The sequence below is a fragment of the Panulirus ornatus genome, chromosome 34 (genome assembly GCF_036320965.1).
Source record: "Panulirus ornatus isolate Po-2019 chromosome 34, ASM3632096v1, whole genome shotgun sequence".
NCBI lineage: Eukaryota > Metazoa > Arthropoda > Malacostraca > Decapoda > Palinuridae > Panulirus > Panulirus ornatus.
Genome location: NC_092257.1, coordinates 14,128,681 through 14,146,836, shown reverse-complemented (window position 1 = coordinate 14,146,836; position 18,156 = coordinate 14,128,681). Strand labels below are relative to the sequence as shown.

At 49.1% G+C, this 18,156-nt stretch overlaps 1 protein-coding gene across 5 annotated transcripts in view; it reads right to left on the bottom strand.

Annotated features, from left to right (window-relative positions):
• The window catches only part of LOC139759894 (uncharacterized), a 295,508-nt gene that overhangs the window by 197,691 nt on the left and 79,661 nt on the right, over positions 1 to 18,156 (bottom strand). The window lies entirely within an intron of this gene.

Below are 18,156 nucleotides of genomic sequence, written 5' to 3'. Positions count from 1 at the left end.
GCTTGGTAGACCAGGCTTCCCAGCCCCCATGAAGGAATGTGGCTCTCAGACTGAGCTGCAAGGAGAGAAGACAGCCCCTGTACCATGCATGTGGTACTCGTTCTCTCCCTCAGATCCTCTGTGTCCAAGGATGACCTCAGGCACAACGGGTCAATGTCACCTCTCCCTCCAACACCCCTATGCCACAGGTAACATTATGGTTGACCTGAGGTACAGCGGTGTCAGGTCACCCACCCCTCTCCCTCTATCTATGCCACAAGTAACATGGTTTGAGGTGAGACACAGTGAGTCAGCTCCGCCCTGGCCCTGGCCCCAGCCCCAACTGAGCAACAAAAGCTGTTGCTACCTTCCCAGACAGCCAGCCAGTGCCATGCAGAGCCTCAAACAACTTCAACTAACAGGGGAATATCTACCTCAATATGCGCACCTCAGTCACTTATAAACCCTACATGATTAACGCTTTTATCAAGACCCTTTGAGCATAATGATACGACCCTTGAGCACAACGGTACGACCCTTAAACACCAACGATACGACCCGATGACAGTATAATGACTTGGTCCCTGAACCTTACCTTGCTGGGAGCTTTAACAACACACACACACACTCATCAGGAGCGAGAAAGACCTGCAGCTGAACATGTGGGTCAGGGTCACAGGTCAAACAGGTCAGCTACAGCTGATCGTGACGTTCACACAGCTGACGAATACAGTGAAGAGGCAACATTTAAGTTTCCATACTTTTCCCTACAGTGAATCGCACGGGCGACACGTCGTACCGGCTCGTACATATTTTCCCTGAATCGTAAACGTGACACAGCTCAACCATTACGAGAGGGAATCTCTATGACTCGTGAATTTTCTTTGACATTCACCAATGCGACATAGAATGCGGACCACACACAGGTTCTGGGCGACGCAGCCAGGCCACTGGTTCTGTAATCACCTCTCCTCCTCCTCCTTTAGCAGCACCACCTTCGGGAGAGTACTTGGTCAAGTACAGCTCGGCTGATGAGGCCAGGACGTCTCAAGAGGCCAAGGTGGGACAGGAGGAGGAGGAGAAGGAGGAGGAGGTCGGTGCAGTTTGACACAAGTGCCAGCACTATAATCATGTGCCGGACCCCTTTCTCTAGTGCCGGCACTATAGCCGTGGTCAGGGATGCCGATCCCTCTCACCTGTGGCCTTCACATGAAAGGCCAAGCAAAGGTCAGCTGGAGGGCCCTACTTTCAGAACTGTCCCCACCCCATCCAATCAGTCCCATGGACATCTATGGCACTACCACCACCACACAACACCACCCTCTATACCCAAGCTCTGAATCCTCATAACCTCACTGTTCCTCTAACACTACCTCATCATATTCTTCTCCCACCTCCTCATATACAGTGGCCCCTCATAGCACGTGAGGGATGGAGAGGGATTCGACCCAGGCACCAATACGTACAGTCTCAGACGACCACACCCACACCGGGTCTGCTTTCCCAGGTAACGTAACAAATATCACTTGTCTTACATCATCTGGACACGACTGATCAGGACAGTTTACCATCAAACTTCACAATAAAAGCCCCGTTAAAAATGAGAGACTGTAGATATTTCGAGGAGCTGTTGGGGGTCACACACTACAACTGGGTGGGTAAAAGGGCTTTCATCCTAAATTGGAGTGTAATAGGGCTCACTGAGGGCGTAAGAGAGCACAAATTTCAAATTGGGAGAGTAATGTGGCACATATTCTGACTGGTGAGTGTTAGTACGTCACGCACTTTGACTTGGGGTTAGTAACAGGATACCCATTTCAATCCATTACTTCTTCAGTACCTCATTACCAGCCCCTGCAGCCTAGACCAGCAGCTGCTGCTTCTCACAGATTCCGTGTGTGGAGACAGCCAGACGAGGATTCACCGTTATGGTCCCACCTCCTTTCCTCGCTCGGCGAAGCTGCGGGATTCTCTTCCGTCTTTTGTCTATTCCCAGCTTCCTGTAACTTTTCCACCTAAAAGAATTAGGTGAACAACAACCTGAGAAATTCAGAATATTTCCCGCATTCTTTCTTTCTTAAACCAATTATCTTACATTCCATGACAGACTACCATGGATGAGGGGCTGTGTTGTCTACAATAAAACACTTACAACCCCCAAATATACATTAATAATTTATACAATCAAGTTCACACGATGCGTCGCGCAAAACTCCCACTACAAGAAGGCCAAACATCTGATACGAGAAGAAGAGCAGGGCGTCCCACACACACACACACACACAAACATGAGGCCATGGCCCCCATGAATAACAATGGCAATGACGTGAATAACATGTATAATGAGGGATGAGACACACGGGTGATATGAATAACAGATGACCTACGACCCGTTAGGCGCATCAGTGTGAATGAGGATGAATAAATGTGGTCCATCTCCATCCATCCAGCAGAGGTAGAGAACGCCCCTCCAAGCTTGAGTTGGTCTAACGTCTTGATTACATTTCCTTCAATTTACGGTACACCGGTCCGGATACACGCGGCGGCGAGGTGGAGGAGGAGGAGGAAGATGAAGAGGAAGAAGAGGAGGAGGAGGAGGAGGCACGTATCCGGACATGCCTATGACGAAGGTTAGGTCAGCGGGGTGGCGATCGGCGGAAACCGGCCCACTGGCCGTGCTGAAGCCGCCCGTGCCTGTCTACACTCGCTACTGGATGCCCCTCATCCAGGATCCAACCCTCTGTGCAGCACCTTGGAACAGTAAAGCAGCAACCTGGTTAAAGTCAAAAATTAGAATAAAAAAAAAAAGATATAGGGAAACACTGCGGCTTTACTCGTTTCCAAATGGCGAGTTTTAAAACACACTATTGACTCTCCAAATATCAACCTTCTTCAACTATTGAACCTTTTCCGTCCGCCAAGATGTTCCTGTAGTTCCCTTTTCTTACGCCAAGATGTTCCTGTATTTTTCCCTGCTCTACAAGCATCATTTCGGCCCCTGCTCTCGTTAACTTTGTGTGTGTGTGTGTGTGTGTGTGTGTGTGTGTGTGTGTGTGTGTGTGCCTCTCTCTCTCTCTGTTCTAGAAATCTTGCACCGGTGGCATGAGTCTTGACCGCTTCTTCCTCCAGTTTTATGTGAGGGGACAAGCCACACGAGGATTGACCGTTATGATAGCACACGTCCTTTCCTTAAGCAAGGGAGGAGGTGGAAATCCCTTCCTCCTCTCGTCTTTTTACCTTTAAAAGTCCAGCCTACTGACACCTGAGAAGCTCAGGCAATCGGAGAGGGGTCAGAGGACTGGGGGCATGTTTTTGCTCTCGCCATGTCGACGTGTGTGGGGTAAAAAAAAATATAAGTATAATGCAAGTTATATAACCAACAACATTGACCATTGCTCAACACTGTCTGGTCTGTGTTAAGCACTGGCGTTTGTCTGAGGGAAGAACTGGGTCAACACTGACTGACTCGGGGGTCAGTGAAGCAATTCGGGTTTGTTGGTGTTATGGTGGGAGGGGTAGGCACCGGCCATCACCTCCCATCCTACCCCTACACCCTCGAGGACCGCCCCCTGCTGCTGCTGCTGCTGCTGCGCACACCTGACAACACTCACCCTCCCCACCACCACCGCCATCACCTGCGACTGAGCACTTACTGTACCTGTCAACATTCGCCTCCCAGTCCCGAGCTGGGGGTGGGGTAGGAGGGGCGCAACACCTGCCCGGCCTGGAATGACTGCAGTGCTGGAGGAGGAGGAGGAGAGGAGGAGAAGGAGGAGGTGTGGGCTGCTGGCTGAGACCAGGCGTGGAGGAAGTACAGAGGAAAGACATGGAGGAAGACGAACATAAGAAAATAGAACATAGTCCAAAAATACACTGTAAAGGAAGATACTCAAAGGAATCAAGATACTAAAAAAATAGAAGAGAAATACATGATAAAGAGGAAGAAACTGCGATCCAGCGAACAGACAGACACAACAGATGGTGGACCACAGGCTCGGAGACACTACAACACAACCAGCCAGCCACTACTCCAAAGGTTTACCAAACTCCCCGATGCACAAGATGTTTATGAACTTTGACCACGTTGGTATGACCTCTGACATGCCTGATGGCGTCAGGTCATAAAAGGCCAGGCCCATCTAAGGAAAGGTCGTGCTCAAGGGCCGTACCGTCGTGCTCAAGGGCCGTACCGTCGTGCTCATCGGCCGTACCGTCGTGCTCATGGGGCGTAGCGTCTTCCTTCCGGGCCGAGGCGACGTGTTCAAGGGGCCGTCATCATCCAGAGGAGGAGGAGGAGGAGGAGGAGGATGGAAGAGGCAGAAGGCAACACAGGAAGGGTCACGTCAGCCCCCCCTCCCACTATCTATCTTAGCGGTACTTAACAACAGGACCCGGGCGGCCAGAGTGAGTGAGTCAAGAACCTGACTCTCTCTCTCTCTCTCTCTCTCTCTCTCTCTCTCTCTCTCTCTCTCTCGCATCACCCTGACTCACTACCTCACACACACACACACACACACACACACCGCCTCACTCACTCATACACACACACACACACACACCGCCTCACTGACCAGCCGTCCCTCCCACCCACCTACCACTAACACCAGCGCCGCAGGGAGGTGGGGGGTGCTCAGCTCCCCTCCCATCCTACCTCCGCCCTGGGCTCCCTCCGTGTCTGTAAACAAAGATGATGAGAGCTGACCAGTGTACTGTTGAACTGAGGCGGAGGTTCAAACACGCGCTTCGGGTCTTTGTTCGGTGAACCATAGGGTATAGAGGAAGCTACGAGGACCACGATGGCAAGAGACCCACTTGATGAAGACCAAGTCGGAGAGACCCCCCCTTCGATGAAGACCACATCGGAGAGAACCTTCCTTTGATGAAGACCAAATCGGAGAGAACCTCCCTTTGATGAAGACCACATCTGAGAGAACTTCCCTTGATGAAGACCACGTCGGAAAGACCCCCCTTGATGTAGACCACGTCGGATTTTCAAGCACGACGGTACGACCCTCACGCAAAACGGTACCTATTGAGAACCAAGTCATCGTATCCAATGGTCGTACTGTCGTAGGGCTGCCTCGGCCACAAGGAGGTTAAGACACACACACACACACACACACACACACACACACAGAGCCTTTCAGTAAGAGACATGGGTGACGGGTACATGGTTAGGTAGGTGGAGGGGGCACATGGTTAGGTGGAGTAGGTGGAGGGGACAAATCGCTAAGGAGGTAGGTGGAGGCCTTACATGGCTAGGGGAAGGGTGTTGATGGAGAGGGTACATGGCTAGGTGGGGTGGGTGGAGTGGGTACATGGCTAGGTGGGGTAGGTGAAGTGGATACATGGCTAGGTGGGGTAGGTGGAGGCAAGAGTGGAGCGGAAGGTAGGTGACCATGTAACACTTGATGGTGAGGTGGACGAGTGGGGCTTCAACTCTCTAATGTACGACTTCACAGCCTTACACTCCCCTACCTCCCTCCTTCCCTCCTCTCGCTCCCACTCTCCCTCTCCTCTCTCACGATCACTCTCCCTCTCTCCCTATAACCCTCCACTCTCTCTCTCTCTCTCCCTACCTTCCTCTCTCACTCTATCACTCAAACTCGCCCACTTAAATTCGTCTCATTACTCACATTATTCTTCTCCCTTGCCCCTCCTCTTATTCACATTCACCTTCTCCCTTCTACACTCCCTCACTTCACACTCTCCCGTTCCCCAATTTCCCTCCTCTCATTCACACTCTCCCTCCTTCACACACTCACTCCTTCCCCCTCTCTCCCCCCCATAACCAGACCTTGATCAGACCTCAACACTCCCCCTCCATCACCAACGCTGACCAACCCCCACCGCTCTATACATTATACAATTCGTCTAAAATCCATTTATATACAACTCCGCAGACGTCATCACCAAACGGGATATAAATGCCACTCCATTCCAGACACACGCCTGAAATAACACAGATAAACACCAAGTCAACAGTGGCATTCCCAATGGGTTCCAGTACAACTACAACATTCCTAATGGGTTATAATAAAAATGACATCTTTAATAATAATAATAATAATAATAATAATAATAATAATAATAATAATAATAATAATGGTAACATTCATATATAACAAACAATAATAATAGTATTAATAAGATAGTAATAGTAATAATAATGACATTTTAATAATAACAACGATAATAATAATAATAATAATAATGATAATAATAATAATAATAATAATAATAATAATAATAATAATAATGATAATAATAACACAGTAAAAACTGTGTTACAGGTCAGTTCTAATAACTTTCTAAGCCACTCGTCTCGCTCTTCATACATCACATCAACAACTGTGGCTACAGATCCTCTGTATTGCTAACCCATTCATCATACATGGCTGATATATCTAACACCCCACCCCACCCCCCCCCCCAAAAAAATGGCTCCCCACCATACCAGATAGATATATTAACTTTTTCTTCTTCTTTACGTTTGTAGATAAAGCGTTGAATGAATGAAACTGAACCAGTTGTTATGTGGATAACAGACACACACACACACACACACACACACACACACACACACACACACACACACACACACCCAACAACCACTTGTGCTGGTAACGATGCAAACTGACAATGATTATACTGTTCAACGACTCGTAATTACGGCGAGAAAATATATATAATGGGGTGATTAATAACAGTAATAATGGATACAGAAGACAAAAAAAAAAAGAATAACAATTACAGGTAACATTCATGGCAGATGTTGCCAGACACAGCAACTCACTCTCGGTCTGTTTCCCAGACCAGGAGCTGAGGTAGACAACACCAGGTGTTTGGACTGGTGTTTGCTGGGGTGTTAGCTGCTCCCCAGTTGCTGTGTGGGGATATATATACAGACCCCAGCAGGGGCCACCATCCACTTTCAACTCTTCCTAGACTTCCTGACTCGTTCGTTGTCTGGGGAGATGACACCCCCAGATAAAAGCTAACTTGGCCTCCTCTATCCCCCCTCCCTTATTTGACCACCCCAGAAGTATTCTATCCCCCTAGGTAATGTATGACCATTTTCCTGCCACATTTCCATTCCCCCAGGAGTGTTCAGTCCCCCAGGATAAGTCGCCGCTGTTGTTCTCAGATTTCCGTTGCCCCCCAGGGGCGTTCACTAGTCCCCCAGGCAATGTACCACCGTTCCAGGTAACCCCAGTCGTTTCCATCATTATCCAGTTCCAGAGGCAATGTCCGTAACGGCACCGCGCTCCTGGTCGCTCCACCGTCACCCACTTCCAGTTTCCTAACCCAAGGTAACAGTCGCAGGTCCCTCCATCGTCACCCAGTCCCACGTCCCCTCCCCAGCGTCACCCAGTCCCTCCATCGTCAGTTAATTCCACGTCCCATTCACCATCAACGCAGTCACACGTCCCCTCCCCAGCGTCTCACCGAGTCCAAGGTTCCCTCCAGCGCTCACAGCCAGCCCCATGTGTCCCCCTCCACCGTCACCCACTACAACTCCAGGCGCGCACCTCCAGGTGGAAGGCCATGCAGCGGCAGCAGCTAGCAAAGCGCCGTAACCGTGACAATCACTCACGTAAATAATAGGTTTTATTGGCACAAGCTCCGGCCTGGCTGACGGAGGGAGGGAGGGAGGGAGGAAGGTCATGAGAGCCATTGCGACGGGCCGTCTGCAACCCCGCTTCGCCCAGCCAGATCCTGGGAGTCCCCAGGTCACGTAAGAAGTCCTGCCCTGGGTTCCTCCAGGACACACAAGCAACTCGGCCACCTCAAATGGTTTCGGAATCTACATGGCAGACGAGGCAGACACCCGAACCTTATCAATGCCCCCCCCCCCCCCCAATGCCATTCCCCTTTAACACACATCTGCATCGAAGCAGAGAAAAGCGTATGGTGCAACGATACAGCACAGCGGTACACTTACACACTTAAAACGGTACACCGGAAACACACACACACACACGCACACTAACGAACGCGTACGACTCAAAACAATTACACCTGATCCATAATTCAACATAGGGGAAAGAATAAGTGAAGAGGAGCTATTATCCCTCACATATCAGGCTGTTAATGATGGGCTTCACCTAATATTATCCCGCGGAAACCTTAAAGGTTATGTAATGCCAGCACACACACACACACACACACACACACACACACACACACACACACACACATATCTGGTCCTTGCCACACTATGACACCATGAGTGTTCATCTAACTACACCACATTGTCTCAACCATTACACACCACCACACCACACCCTCTACATTCACCACTACAGACCCCTCCCCCCCTATCCTCACCTTCCTGCCCCTCCACCTCACATCACCACTTCAACATCACTTCACAAAGCATCGTTAACGGCAGTAAGTACCACTTCACAATGACCTCCCCATACACATGGACCACTACAATAACCATCACATTAACAATTCCAACACACACACGAGGGTCGGCACAAATATTCAAGTAAAAAAATATGTAAACAAACTAAACAGTTTTACAGCAAACAGTCGTAAAATGTAAACAACTTCACATTTACAAAAAACAGACACGTTTTAAATACCTAAACCAACTCATCACTAGCGACAAATACACGCAAAACTATGAACAAACACATTAACAAAAAAATATCTAAAACTATAAACCTGAACAAAACACATTAGTCTTATGATTAAAAAACAATTGTAAACCTGAGCAAAGCCATCATCACACACTGTGACAGCAACGGTGAGTGAGAGACAACTGAGAAGAAAACACCTCACAATATGCAGTGGGGGTGGTACATGGGTAAAGGGTAGGTGGAGGCAGGTGTGGAACGTACAGTGGGGACACTAAAAGTTGGTGACAGGGGTGGGGCTTTTGCGAGCGCTGGGGGGTCGAGTCCAGTCCGGCAATGCGCGCCCCCAGGAGGAGGAGGATCAACCCCACACCCACCCACCCTAGACAGACGAGGCACCAACAGGGCTGGGCGTGCTCTCTCGCCCTCCATCTACCACAACCACACCTCAGGTAAGGAACACTTTCCTCCATAGTGTCGTCCTCGAGAGACTACGTAAGTACGTGCACACACACACAAACACGGGACTCTTTTCAATCCCACTGGAAGACATTATAATGTGAAGACTAGCACACTCCCAAGATAACTAATAATAATAATAATAATAATAATAATAATAATAATAATAATAATAATGATGATAATAATAATAATAATATTAATAATGATAATAATGATAACAGTAATAATAATAATAATGATGATAATAATTAGTAGTAGTAGTAGTAGTAGTAGAGTAATGATAGTAATAATAATAATAATAATAATAATAATAATAATAATAATAATAATAATAATAATAATAATAATAATATAATAATGATAATAATAATAATATCCCAGTTCTCTTAAGAACTCTTCACATTGTAAGCGTGTAAAACCTGAGGTCCAGCCTGGGACACACACACACACACACACACACACACACACACACACACACACACACACACACACACACACACACCTTTGAGAGACGCGAAAAAAAAAAAACATTTTCGTGAGACATTCTTGGGTGGAAGCGTCTTAATATACCAGTCTGCGTGGCACAAAATGGAAGGAAGGACGGGTCGCTTTCTTCTACCACAAGAGAAATCTCATATTAAAATTCTTTCCACACACACACAATACATATATACATATATATATATATATATATATATATATATATATATATATATATATATATATATATATATATATATATATACATATATATATATATATATATATATATATATATATATATATATATATATATATATATATATATATACATATATATATATATATATATATATATATATATATATATATATGTATATATATATATATATATATATATACTCGTCGTCGAGAGAAAAAGGGCCCGACATGCCAAAAGGTTTTCATATTTTCAAGGAAAAAAAAAATTCTGTTCGTGGAAATGGTTCCGTTCCGCTGAAGTACTCCTGCCTTCGCTTGGGCGACCAGGCCCCAACCTACCCACTGTATACATTCCCCACCATTCCTGGCTGCAGAGCCGTATATCGGGCCCGGCTGACGAAGGCGCGAGCCTGTGAGACGTCCCAGTATTTTAGGTAAGCGCCCGCTACACAATGTCAGATATGCAAAAGGAAGTGAGAGGCGCCACACCTTCGCCATGTCCTTAACTGCGTCTTGGGCAGGGAAGAGGGAAGAGGCTGGACGGGGGAGAAGAGGGGAAGAAATAAAAGAAGAGGAGGAGGAGGAAGAGGAGGAGGAAAGTGAGAAGGACGGGGCATACCTACCTGCTTGCGTGCCTGCGCGCTTGTCTGCCTGCCTCCGCCCAGCTGACGCCAGGGTGCTGGCCAGCCCCACATGACAAGAGAGCCACCCATCCCCACCCCCTCCCCCCTCCTCACGCAACAACCTCACCCTTTCAAAAAAAAAATGCATATGTAGTCCTTGAGCACGACAGTACGTCCCTCGAACACGACGGTACGACCCTCGAGCACGACGGTACGACCCTCGAGCACGACGGTAAGCCACAATACTCACGGATCGTGCCGTCGCGCTCGAGAATCGTGCCGTCTGTGCTTAAAAGACCCAACTTCTACCATCTCACGTACACGACTAAATCTAATCCTAACTCTTATATAGTTTCTCCAACTGCCAAGACTCTGCCTTGTATGTAACTACTGCTCTCCCAGCATTAAGAGACGTCGGCCGAGAAGCCATGACTTGAGTGCTGGGTCTTCTGCGGGAGGAACTACCCCACCCCACCAGCAGGGCCGACACGACGCTGGTCTATGACACCAACAGCAGTAGAGGCAGAGGCACGAGGCCAGATCATGACACAACAGAAGCCGCCCAAGTAGCCAGGTTAACTCAGTCACAGCGAACACCGCCTCGGAATATCTGTGCGGCATTATTACGTATAATGTGTGTCCTCGCCTGATGACACGCCCCGAGCCACCCACCGCCCACCAACACCCAGCTACGCACCTCAACACGTCCAGAAAATAAACCATGACGTGTGATTCAATGCACGGCGGTACGAACCTCGACCACGACGGTACGACCCTCGATCACAAACGGGACGACCCTCGACCACGACGGTACCACCCTTGACCACGAAGGTTCGATCCCCTGAGCACGACGGTATGATCCTTGAACACAACGGTACAGTATGTCCTAAGCTTAAGGGTCGGATCGAGGGCCAAGCCATCAAAAATACCACAGGGTCAATCACTCCCTCACTGTATGATATCAGTACTAAGACAACCTTACGTCACGAGAGCCAAGACAACGCTGCCATCTGGGATCACGTAACACCACAAACAATACCCGTCCAAGGAACTGAGTCAGCATCAGGAGCACATACCAGTAGCATAACCTGGCTGCTCCGTGCACCCATGTCCTCCCCCGCACCACAACCCACTCCACGCTACATGACCTACTGGGGGTGGGGGTCGACGAAGACCCTTTGTGACCTCTGTAATCCTTTTGCACTACCGGGATGAAAATGGGGTGCATGATAAACTTGCCAAGGATAGCGGCACGAACCACAAAAAAAAAAAAAAAAACTGACGTGCTCCACCCATGCCGTCGCATTCATTAACGCATGTTCCGTTTTCCTGTTTCTCACATGGATAACTTTACCGTTTTCACGTCAAAGAGCGTGTCTGTGTGTACCATTCTCTTGTCCTTTCCTATGACACATGTACCGTGTTACCGTATACCTCGCCATGAGTTTACCCTTGAATACATGTATCATCTTAGTGCCGTGTGTTGTCTGTCCCGTTCATCAGTCTGTATTTAGGGTAAGTACAGCATTTGGATATCGAATGTGTGTGTGTGTGTGTGTGTGTGTGTGTGTGTGTGTGTGTGTGTGTGTGTGTGTGTGTGTGGGTACCGTCCACTGCTTCGTACTTCGACGTGGATCGTCTGCCAGTCGTGTGCTGTGAGGTGCGTACATTTCTTCGATCCCAAGAGCCTCAACAACCTCATCACAGTGGTCGAACAAATGAGAGGAGGAAGATCTTCCCGTCCTACAACCATATAATCCAGGGTTATGTAGAGTGTTCAGTTCCATTAATTCAAGTCAATTCGCCTATGAAGAACTTCTGGAAAATCTTAATCATGTGTGACGTCAGTGATTTCAGTCGATAGTTGGTTTGTGTTTCTGACGGCTTTACCTTCCACCTTTGTGGAGTGGGGCGACGTGAGTCAGTTTCAACCCCTCGGTGATGATGCCAAAGACGAGACTTTTCCCCCCCCCGGATATATTTAGTGCTTGTGCAAGAGGGTCACCGCTCCCCCACTCCCAACCACACGGGGCACTTCCTGTCTTCCCCAGCCAAAGGGGGCACCTCTTACCTGATCAAACGAAAGGGATACTTTCCACCCTCCCCAGCTACACGGGCACTCCCTACTTTCCCTGGACATAGGGGCACCAGTCACCTGCCCCAGCCATAGGGGCACCACTCACCGGCTCCAGCAGTAATCAAGTCAATGCTGACAATGGGGGAAGACCCAGTGAGTGGCGACGGGGTGGCTGCAAGGTGGGCGAGCGGATGAGGACAAGTCGGGTTGCGGTGGGTGGATAGATGGACGGGGGTGAGTGGACGTGTTAGCTTGGCTGTGAAGTCACGTCCCCAGGAGAGGAAATAAGTTACTGTTGCTGGTGGCAGATTCGCCACAACCACCAACAGCGAGACATGACGTATGTACCAGCTGCTGCTGACGCACCCATCCATCTCCTCAACCCACTCACCCAATCATGCCCGCCCCCTCGCCACGGCCTCACCACCACCACCACCACCCACCTGTGATAAAAAATATATACGAGTAAGAAGGATGTGTGTGAACAGGTGGCGGGGCACGGCTGATGGTGTATTTATATGGCTAGCGAGGCAGGCATGGTTTGGGGGGGTCTGGTTGGTAGCGTCAACACACCAATCGGGGAATCCCTAACAGTCACTACCACCACTACCATCACCACCTGCGTTCTCTACCTCACCCCTACAGCTGCTGACAGGCACCTCCCAACACGTCGCCAACTCGTCCTTGCTTCGCCTGAACGTGGGTGAGGGAGCGCTAGCCTCAGCGGTAGGGTGTTGCAGCAAGGAGCAGGGGGCGCAAGTCTCCCCCTTCCACAGGATGAGCCCGGGATGCACAGTAAAGTAGCGGATGATACTGGCAAAGATCTCTCTTCACAATGCACGTGCCGCACGTCCTCACCATCCCACAACAGAATGACCATACCCGCTTGACACACACACACACACACACACACACACACACACACACACACACACACACTTACAAGACAGTTCATCTCACAATCTAATTTCCCCATACTTCCATACAATATTCCAGACAAATGGCTACCTTCATCAGCTATTACTTACTTGTGGCGTCACAAACAGACGTGTTTATATTGGAACTACGTATGATGGTACCTGGCGTACGTCATGTGTCCTCACACGTGTCCCGTGATCTGTGAGGTATGAGGCGCGGCCTCCAGGTGACCCGATGAGGTTTACGGCAAGCCGGTAGCGTCGGCCTCTAGGTGACCTGGTGAGGTAACCGTGAGGATGCAGCAGCATCGACCCCCCCGCGGGTGGCTCGACCTGGGAGCCAGGCAGCAGCAGCGGACGGCAGCAGACGGCCCCCCTGACCACACATAAATCACCCCCCTCCTCGCCATCCAACCAACCTTAACTACATTCCTTTTCTCTATCTGTATACGTCTCCCTCCCTCTCAAAAAAAAACATCCTTACATTCGACGAACAAAAACGCTTGCCACATACTTCCTAAACCTCACACCCCCCCACAGTGCCCGCCACACACGTCCCTACCTCCACTTCCAAGAAATCCAATAACCTTAAAATATCTCCTAAACTCTCCCTCCACAACGCTCATACCCTAGTACTTCCCTCCACCCACCCCCATCAGCGCTCCTGCCTCCCTCCCTCCCTGCCAAAGGCAAGCCACTGGAACCGGACACGCCTAAAGGTGTTAAGGGCACGATTCAACCCGACCACAGCCTCACCGGATTCACCAGAGTTCCCGCCCTTGGGGTGCCCCGTGCCGTGTGTCTGGCGTTTCCCTCAGTGACTCCTGACAACACACCTTCGTATGGCTATACCAACTTACTGGTTGTCATTAATAAGGAGTTTATACTCCTCACGTCTGCTAGTTTTTTGGTTTTTTTTTTTACACATTTAGAGAGCTATAAACTCCTCGTTAATGCAAGTTTATATTATTCTTTATATATGTAAATAAATTCTCGTTAACACAGAGCTTACATCATTCTTTCTACATCTCTGAAAACAAGTTCATAATAAAATAATTATGTACGTCTCCGTCAGCTCTCTCTCTCTCTCTCTCTCTCTCTCTCTCTCTCTCTCTCTCTCTCTGGACCACTTATGGTTCGCGTCTTTCATCAGAAGAACTACCGGTTTATCAACACTTGACATGAAGACCAACACAATCGTCAACCACCATCTCTCCTCATCTTCTCCCTCCTTCTCCTCCTTCTCTCTCTCTCTCTCTCTCTCTCTCTCTCTCTCTCTCTCTCTCTCTCTCTCTCTCTCTCTCTCTCTCTCTCTCTCTCTCCTTCCGTCCAAGTCAGCCTGACCACAGTCATCCACAAGCACCTCCACCACCTACAGCAGCTGTGCGACCCATCGCAACCATAACCCCCCCCCCCCCCCGCCCGCGCCACACATACCCTGCAACTTATTTTTGCAAGAAGTAACACTTGTGAGAACCCGACACTTAAGTTGCAAGAGTTGGTTCACCAAGTTACCGCGTAAGTTTCTCAAGACAAGAGATGAGGAAAATCTGAAATTCAGATCTTAACGTTCTTGAACGGCTTGGTGAAATACGACCATGTCATAAATCCCACGTAAACAGGAACTCGGACTGACATCATTTCAACAAACAATCTTGCTGACAACACCAGTTGGCAGCCACCTCCTCACACACACACACACACACACACACACACACACACACACACACACACATATACACCAGCCAGCCAGCTACCCTCCCAACACAAATATTCTTTTCCAACCCAGTGCCACAAGCCGTGCTGTGTGAAGGCACGCATAGAGATATCTTTCCCAACGAGAGTCGAAGTCAATTATTCCCACGTTGCACCCTACCTTCCTCTGATCTCTTGGGTGTTGTCTTCTATCCCCAGAGTTCAGTCTGCAGCGAAGCATGTACTGTACAATGAGGACAATACATTGACACAGGAGCATGGCGACCAGGGAGGCTCAAGCTGGTGGTCTGTGGATAATACCTTCATGACCGAGAGCTGTTCACGGAAAAGCGACTTGAGGAGGAGGAGGAGGAGGAGGAGGGGCACGCTCAAGACATAACGGGTGCGAATACACGGATACCGGTGTGATTATGAGCTTTGCTGCCTTCCTCACCTGCTGGGGGTTGGAAGGAAGTTCGGGAGAACGTTCACACACGGCCACCTCTCGACCCTCTTGAGTCAGCTGAGGGCTGAACTGACCCCGTGATCCTCCAGTCCCTCCTGGCCCGTACATTCCCACATTGACCCCCAAGGACCTATGATGACGGATGATCTCCCACTGGCTACACCACTACTAGGCGAGACCATGAACGAACCCCCGTCCGCTGCGGGTCGTTGGAACGGGTCGAACCCCTCGTGAAGAAGGAGACATCCTTCGCCACCGTAACTATAAGACGATGATCACCACATGTGAAGCAAAGCTGGAAGTAAGCTTAAACACGACCACTTGGGGGGGGGGGGACCTGTTTGTAACCTGATCTGTTTAGAGAGGCGAGAGTGGCGGAGGGGGAAGAGGGGCTTTTGGTTACCACCCGCAAAACACCAGGATCGAGTGGGTTTCGAACACGTGTTCGCTCTATTTCCATTCGACACATCAGCGACAAAAATAAACCATGATTGTGGTTGTGGTGGTGGTGGTAGTCTGAGATGTCGTCATTCTACCTCCTATGAACTAGTACGGAAGCGAGCTGCGACTTCCCACCCCAACATGTCTAACACACTTTCGTGTTTCTGAGCGTCCAGCGCCGTACGGCGGGTGTTGGTGTGTGGACGCCCCGACAAGATGCGACGTGGCAACCCAACGTTAGCCCGGAACAATGCATCGCAGCTCGAGAGTTTCCAGTCTTGCTCAACTACCCTTCCTCTCCAGCTCCTCTTCTCCTTCCTCCCTGTCTCTCTAGGGCAGCCATGGCTGGACGCAAGTCTTGTCATACCAGGGGAAATCGTGTCACACAAGCTGAAGATGCTTGTGTGCTAACTCTGTCAATTTAATGTAATCGGGAATTCATGACGCAGCCCCGGGCGATCACCTTGTCTCCTCATGACGCAGCCCTGGGACATCATCTTCTCTCATGACGCAACCCCGGACCATCACCTTATCTCCTCATGACGCAGCACTTGGTCATCAGATGTCCTCAGGACGCACTCCTGACCCATCACCTTGATCTCATGACGCAGTCCTAACCCATCACTTTGATCTCCTCATGACGCAGTCCTGACCCATCACTCTGATCTCCTCATGACGCGGTCCTAACCCATCACTTTGATATCTTCATGACGCAGTCCTTGGGCCATCACCTGACCTTTTCCTATCAAGAGAGGACCAGTAACCACAGTAATTCATATCACAAAAGCTACAAAAACACAGATGAACGTCACTCCTACAAAGAAAAACACAAGTCGAGGATCCGTGGGTTGCAGTGTACACACACACACGTACCTCTGACTGGGTCAGTTCCCAGGGGGCCACCCTGTCATCACAGCTGATCCACACAGTGCGTCCACACTCCTCCACATGTCACTATCATCATCACACAACAATGGGTCCCAAGATTACTTAGCTTATGTCACATCTACGAGTCTTTTGTCTAACTCTTCTTTTTCCTTTCATTCAATATATATATTACACTTACAATGGTAACCTTACAGTCGGATTGTGACACTGAGAGACGGTAGCCCCGTCTCTTACCAGCAGACAGTAGCCCTAGCGGTCTTCTCCCCTCCATCCCCGCCCCCCCACCTCCCCCTTCCACCTCCTTCCTTCCTTCCTTCCTTCTCCGTAACACACTCACAGTGTAACACTGTCTTGCTCTTGAGGCAGCCGTGCATTACAAGTGAGGTAATCCAGTGAGAAGAGCCTTATTAGTTAGACGTAAGGGCCTCTCGCACCCCCCACGAACTCGGCAAGTACACTTCCTGAGGTTCATATGTTAATGAGAGAGAGAGAGAGAGAGAGAGAGAGAGAGAGAGAGAGAGAGAGAGAGAGAGAGAGAGAGAGTTGAGGTTGACGCGCCTCGTCCAAATTCTACCAAGTCAACAACAAAAAAAAATCACTTCAAAAAAAAAAAGAAAATAAAAGTTTTCAAGTTTACGACAAAAACAAGGACAAATTAACTGTAACAAGTGGTCTTTATTACATCAAGAACAAGAGAACCAGCCTTACTCTCTCCTTATAAGGGCAGTCAAACAAAAAAAAATACAAATAAGACTTGGGAGAATATTCTTCAAACGAATTCGAGGAACATTTGGGTGTAATCACTTAACAGGACCGGGTTCGAATCCTCGACGTCCACTGGTGAATTGTTATCAAATTAGCATACGTTAAACGCACCTTAACACATATTTGAATATGTAAATAATCAACATTCAGTTGCCACAGGATCCTATAACTTCATGAAGTACACAGTCATGACCATCATGATGCAAAAATGAAGTTTCGTGGAAGTTCGTGAAGCTTTGGAACCTTCCTGACCCAGGTCAAAAGTTCATTTTAAATAAGAGGTGAAGGGTGAGCATCCCCCACCAAAACTGGGGTACACTTTGACCCTCCCTCCGTACACAGTACCTCTCCCTCCTTACACCTGGCCTCTCCCTCCTTACACCCTGCCTCTGCTTCCGTAAACCATGCCTCTCTCTTCGTACACCTAGCCTCTCCCTCCATACACCCGGGCTCTCCCTCCGTACACTTGGCTTTTCCCTCCGTACACACTGCCTCTCCCTCCGTACGCCATGGCTCTTACTCCGTACACCTGGCCTCTTCCTCCGTACACTCTGCCTCTCCCTCGTTCAGCCTG